This window comes from Brachionichthys hirsutus, chromosome 10, assembly GCF_040956055.1.
Source record: "Brachionichthys hirsutus isolate HB-005 chromosome 10, CSIRO-AGI_Bhir_v1, whole genome shotgun sequence".
Taxonomy (NCBI): Eukaryota; Metazoa; Chordata; class Actinopteri; order Lophiiformes; family Brachionichthyidae; genus Brachionichthys; species Brachionichthys hirsutus.
In genome coordinates, this window is record NC_090906.1 from 10,117,130 (window position 1) to 10,124,048 (window position 6,919).

The 6,919-nt window shown below is 40.1% G+C and overlaps 1 protein-coding gene across 1 annotated transcript in view; it reads left to right on the forward strand.

Moving 5' to 3' along the window:
• LOC137900896 (unconventional myosin-XVIIIa-like) overlaps positions 1 to 2,414 on the forward strand; it is a 45,258-nt gene extending 42,844 nt beyond the window's left edge. Inside the window, exon 45 of the mRNA XM_068745043.1 lies at positions 271 to 2,414. The gene's annotated coding sequence lies outside the window, so the exon portion shown is untranslated. The remainder of the gene's footprint in view (positions 1 to 270) is intronic.
• The last annotated feature ends 4,505 nt before the right edge of the window (positions 2,415 to 6,919 follow it).

Here is a 6,919-nt window from a genome sequence, read left to right on the forward strand (position 1 = left end):
ATAGTCTTTTTCTATTTACTAAATAAAAATAAAAACCAGGAAGCCAACATCATAATGATGTGGACATATGCTGTGCATACCTCGGGGGATTTGTTGTTTATACGTCCTGGGGGAGAGTAGAATCCTGCAACTTAAATTGCATGTGGTTTCCTTGTCATATTTCACACAACACTTGCACTGTTTCTCTCCAATACCTTTCAGTTTTATTTCTGCTAGAAGTAACCCAGTAATGATATGATGGCCTATCTGTATTTGCTTCGACCCTCATAGCCCTCCCATAAGCCGCGGACGCTCTGATCTTGGCAGATCTGATGAAGAGGATGAGACGGACAGAGACTCCAGTGTGCAGTAGCTGAGGCTGAGCGACGGTGAAGGCGCATTGACAGAGAGAGCACATCGTAACCCAAACTCGGGTCACCTTGTGCTTTCGCTAACCGCAAACACAAAGGGATGGATGTGATTGTTTCTCCACAACTTTACCACAACTTCTCCAGGCCAGCTGCATCCAGAGGCAAGGATGGAGAAGAGGCGCACGAAGAACACCTTTACATTTAATCACATTTTACTTATTTTGACACTTGCATCAACACTCACACATTAATGTATTTAATATATCATCTAAAAAATGTTTTTGTCGATACTGAATAGTAAAGTTGAGCACTATTGAAACAATTTCCTGCTGCAATATTATTTATAATATCTGCATTTCAGGGAGATTTAAGTACTCCTCTGCACTTGCCGTCACTATTTAGATAGCACTGCCAAGAGGATTTAGATAAGCTCTCTCTGGCTGCATTTCTCCAAAAAGGTCTGACCAACTATTAAGTCTGTTCTTATCTCTTCCTTTTAATGTGGACTTGCACAGATGGAGGAATTAACCCATTTTCAATTAGTTATCGTTCTACAAGTTAACATGTGGCCCATTTCCCTGGATGAGATGTTCATCATTTACAGTGAGTGGTGCTCATGATTGTTGAAAATAAGTAAAGGAAATAAGTTACTGTTTAAGCCAAGCTAGTAGATTAAGATGTGTCTAAAATACTAAGAAATTGATGATCTGGAGATGTAAATATGGTTTACAGACAAAAATATATATAAAATGTTGAATTAAAGCCTTTATATCAGATATATAACCAAACATTAAGTTATTTTTAAGAAGTATTTTATGAAGATAAGCTTTGTCATATTTCTGATATTCTGATATTTACTCTTATTTAGTGCGGTGGATGCTGAAATGCTTCCATTGGCTCTTTGATGCTCCATCATTCTTTGTCTGCTAATGTCATATTACTTGAACAGAATGCAGTGTTTTCCATATATATGAGTTTTCTATCAAGCTTTTAAGACCTTATGACAGACATGTGTAGTTCTTTTGAAAATGCACGAACACTGGATACAATATGACTGAACAAATCTCATTCTGATGGTGAATCCTGCAGAAGGGTATTCAAGAAAAATTATGCTTAATGTCAGCCCTCCAGTTTAAATGTACTTTCCCAGGTGCACAGTGGAGATTATCTTGAAAAGACAGAAGTGCTGGCCCATATTGAAACAAGCGGTAAAATAATGACCAGTACAACGGGGTTCTCCCATTTTAAAGTGCCAAAGACTCTGGATTTATTGAACTGGTGCGAAACGTGGGTCTTAAAAATAATTTTTCAATGACAGATTCGTGTCTGATGGAATCGTCCCCTACCTGTACACCTAATACTGCTGTATTCCCAAGTTACACATTTTCAGAAGTATTTTTGTTGTCAGACTGTTAGCGGTACTCCATTTACTACTTACTCTATTGGCTTTTACCTCTAAGCATACTGCTAGAAATACTAAAAAATTAAAGCTTAAAGCCTGTTTATGTACTGCCTTTACATGTTTATTTTTTGCTGTCCGGGCAAACTGGTTAATTCTGTATTTGGCAAGCCAAATACAGAATTAAAAAATTCAAATGGAATCTTTAGGTGATGACCTTTTGAAACTTTTTTTATGGTGTAGAAATATTTGAATACAGGAGCAGCTGCACTATATGAGCAGTGTGTAGTGTCTGCTTGCGCAAAAGAAAGGCAGCAAGTGTCTGGTATTGCTATTTGCATATCCTCTCACAGGAAGCTAATCTGCATTTCATGTCTTATTTTCTGAGTTTTTTTTTCCTTCACACATGAATATTAATGAGAAATATCGAAAACTTTGATGTCAATGATTTGGAATAGACTTGTTCAATTGGAAACCTATATATTGTATTCTCAGTCGCCGTGTCCTTGTCAGAGTAGCTGGCGTTGGAGGTTAAAAGTTTGTACACCACCTCCTGTCTCTCATCAATGTTTGTCTATTTTCTTTATTGAACAGATCACCATATGTATTTGTGATTTTGAAGGATTTATTTTTAGTAAATAAAGGTAGGTGTTTATTTACAAAAATCAGTGCGTAGAGGTGTCATTTGGATACAACAGTGTTTCAAATTCACAGCGGTTGGGGAATCGGAGCCTTGAAGTAAGCAGGAAACAAAACAAGTCATTGATGTGTTTGATTAATTTTAGCACAGTTACCCCCAGAGTAACAGCTCTTTGTATCCTTCCAGCTCTCTCGGCCGACTACAAAGGAAACAATTCATCGGAATGATTAATTCTGAGACTGAATGTTTCTCGCGCCCGCTCGCAACCTTCGGGTTGTTAATATATACAAACAGACTACAGCACAGCGGCAGTGCTGAAAACCAAAGCTTGGGGGCAAATTCAGGAAGATCAGAAACTGAGAGCAAGCATAGTCTTCCTCCCAACATAAATCTCTATTCTACGCTGGTGAAGCTTACCTACTTTCAAAGGGATTGGTGCTTTTAAATCACCACCTTGGCTGACATTCACACTTGGCTTGTTTTGCTTTAAAGAATCCGCTATTTATCCAACCAATCTGTAATCCTCATTCCTACACACAACCTGTTCTGATGCGTCACTCTGAGCTTTCGCTGTAATTTCACTTCACTTGTGTGCACCCTCCGGGTGGCTGCATCTTCCTGCTTAAAGGCTTTCCACTGAGTGACAGATTAAATTCTGCTCCTGATTTTACTTATTTTTGGCCTCCAACACTGTTTCGCAAGCCGCTGGAGCAGGAAGTCATTAGCTCGACAAAGCCAAGCAAGGCTGTGTTTACCGTGCCACCCTCCCCGTTATTTCAACATAATGGCTTGGACACATATATTTGCGGCACTGGCAGTCTAATGCTGTGCCTCCGCGGCGAGAGCTGGCCTATACAACAACACTGAATGCCAGTAGTCTTGATTCATTTGTCACTTGGGCAGAACATCTGAGTCTGCTGTTTTCCTGTTGTTTCATATTCATTGAATTCACCTGAAATTGTATAGTTTTCCTGATATATTCATGTAAAACTCTTATCTCCTCCAGCGAGATCTAGCATCGGTATGGATGAGGATGCACCTTTTTTAAAATTACAAAGCAGATGGAGAGCATCCAAAATGAGTCACAGCGGACTCCTCGGTAAAACTGTGTGCCAGTTTTTTTTTTTTTTTGCTTATGCAGCTCTGTTTGCCAAGCATCCTCACATTTTGACCTTGGTTGGAGGCCATCCTGCCATGCAGTAAAATACGTAGGGGGGGAGCAGTTAGAGGGGGAATGTGTTTATCGGGCATCATCCGCAACCATTAGCGTGCCTGGTTCACTGCTGGATGCTTGCTGTCAATGAAGCCCTGATTGGAGGAACTGGGACACTGCCTGCAGGGACCAGGTGAGGAGGCTGCATTCATTTGCAATTCTGAGATGAAAAGACGCAGCATTGTGTGCTGCCTGGGCTCCTCTCTTTGTTTGCACATATCATATCCACTCTAATGAATACTGCACAGCCGTTGCCCTTTGTACCAAGGCTCAGAGTTGCGCTCAATGTTGTTTACGTTTTACATTGGTCTTTTTTTTTTTGTCTGGAGAGCAATCAAACACACTTCCCCTTCATGTGTTGTAAAAATTTTGTTTCAGGACCCACAGCAATCTGAAATCTTTATTGTACTGTGCTTTGTGCCCAATATGCCAAAGTGCAGTTTAAATCTTGAAAACAAATAGGTGAAGCCTCTAGAGGGGATAAAAGAAAGACTGTAGTATCTATCAAATATTTCACCATTGGATTTGAGTTTCTCCACTGAACAGTATTCATGTGGTCGATGCCTCCTGCTGTGCTCAGAGCTATTCAGTGCTCGGCATCCCTGTCAGAGGAGAGTCATTGTCTCTCTGACTTTGTGTGTGTGTGTGTGTGTGTGTGTATACATATATTGGGGGTGAGGATGTGCTCCACACCAATCTAGAACATATTGGGGATTTAAAAGGTGCTCAACTTCCCCTTCGACCCAACATATCGGCAGGAAGGCATTGTCCTTCATTCTCCACTGTTGCACTCTCTAGGGACATTCTTTCTCCACTGTACACTGCATGTGAAAAGGTAAAGTTATCTCACAAATCAAAGTGAAAAGACTCACCAGAGTTCAAATCTGCCTCAAATACACTCTGCATTGAAATGAACACAAGTCATATTTTCCCTCGCCTCTCTTTGCATCATAAAATAAAACAACAAAACATGCTATTAATGTGTTTTGTGCATTTGACTGTTGATTTGTAGTGATTGCATTGTGCAGAGATTTGTGGCTTCTCGTCAAACCCGATTACTCGGTAGGAATGACATCTAGCCACCTGTTATAACCCCCCCCTGTTTGTCCATTCCCTTTCTTCCCCCTACTGTCCAGTGATGGCGTCCAGTGCTGTGTGAGAGTTTTTGCTTTATTTCATTTTCAAGCTGAAATGGTCCACGATGAAGCAGTTGTACTGCAACAGAATTAATTTATTGTATTCTCTTGGATCTCTCCTCTTGCTATTACGTCTCTATTGTGAAAATTCAGCTCTATGATCCGTATTAATCAGTGGCCAAACAGATGGGAGAGTTGTCATGGGTGGCTGGGGGTAGCAGCGATCTGTGTAGGAGGCTGATCTAGAAGTTGTAGTCACAGCTGCCCCTCCTGTGACTAAATGAACTGCACTGTATGTTTTATTGAGAGAAAATGTTATGCCAAGAATTAAGCACAGACTTCTTTGTTGCACTCATAAGGTGCTGCTCAATTATTGCATTGCAACCTCTGCACCACCTCTCCTGCAATTTGGCCCATTTCTAATCATCCCTGAAATTCCAGCTCCCTCATGTCTCTTCTTCCCAGCGACAGTAGAAACTCCATCTCCCAAAGATCGCTGAAGTGAATGTCATTAATTAAATTTAGCATTCTTATTCTGGAGGAAACCTTTTCTTCATGAAAATGAAAAGTGATCCATTCTTGAGAATATAAAGGTCAGTTATTTTAAAGGAATTGAATAAAGTTAGACAGCAAGTGCGGCAGCGTACATCATGGCAATTTAAACAAACTGCTAATAAATTCTACAGCTCAGTCTTTGCATTCGGCAAATCACTGCACTGAGAAATCAAATGTTTTCGTCTTTGTGCCAACATTTGACAGCTTGGTCGTCTTTGCTGCTAAATTCAGGAGCTGTAAACTGATGGATAGCAGAAATTAGTTATTCATCTAATTTCAGAATTTATAAGCATAACTGACCGAGCAGATGGGAGCCATTGACATGTTTGGAGTGACTTTATTCAAACCTCAGGATGTTGCAAAATGTTGGAATCCAGGGAAATATTTTCCAATGCAAAGTGGGATTTATTTAACGTAATGCAAGAGTGAAACTAGGGTCCAAATTGGTCCAAGTCCAAATAGCTGAAGATGGATTGGAATGGCTGCATGGATAGATCGTCAGCCGAAGACATCAGAACATATTATAGGGGACTGTAGGGTGTACCGGTTGTCCTTTATAATCGAATGGGTGAGTCAATGAATAAAGTTTCATTAGGATTTGTGATATTTACATATTTAAAAGACTTAACTTTTTTGTGTCAGAAGATATTAACTCGCATCCAATCCCTGAAACTGCAGCCTGCATTTCCTTTCAATCTCAATTTAAGGGCACTGAATTTATTGAAAGCAATTTAAGATGCATCGAAATTTAAGACCTTAAACAGTTATTCAAGGAGCAGAGCCAATCGGCATCCTGCCGTAAGGTATTAAACGGAGATGATCAGGCAATGAACAGAAATCTGAAAATGCATAAAGTGGTAAAGAAGGGCTTCAAACACATGCCGAGATTGACAGTCGGATGCTGAGCGAGTCAGACAGGATAGTAATGTCTGTCCTGTCATTTGGTCTTTCCCTTTTGCAGACTCCATCTCACTGACCATGTGGGACTGAGTCTGAGTGACAAGCCACTGACATTTGCAATTGCTCTGCTGCAAAGTGTGGGCTACCATTACTCTATGAAAACACAATTGTAGCGGATAGTCTGAGTCTAAATTAGTGATAATGTGGCCATACTGCACATTTATAATACATTTATGCCTCTTGGTCATTATTCGTTGTTGATAGTAAGCATATACCGTGTGAGCCAAATATTTTTCCCTTTAGCTGTTCTTACTCTGAATATATCAAAGATAAATACAATTTTTTTATTTTTTTTAAATATTGGCTCTGTAGCATACCCAGGGAACTGGCAATGTAGCGTATGTGGGAGAAATAACGCTCATGAATTACGCATGAATTGCACGGCACTACCAAATATTTTTAGGATATCTGCCCATTTGGACAGAAATGTTCTAAATCTTGAAGCTTTGAGAAGCCCTGAAGACAGACATGGAGAATATGCTACAATCTAAAGTAGAATATGGCAGCAATGTCGCAGTTCTCTTGACCAAACACCTTCCCGATTGTGTTTCCGAGCAACATTGCTGGGAGACTTGAAGTCTGGGCGAATGGCAGCCTAATAAACAGTGAATTATTCAGTGTAAGTACTTGAAGCGATGCTGTTCAGAAAGGTTACATCAGCTCCGA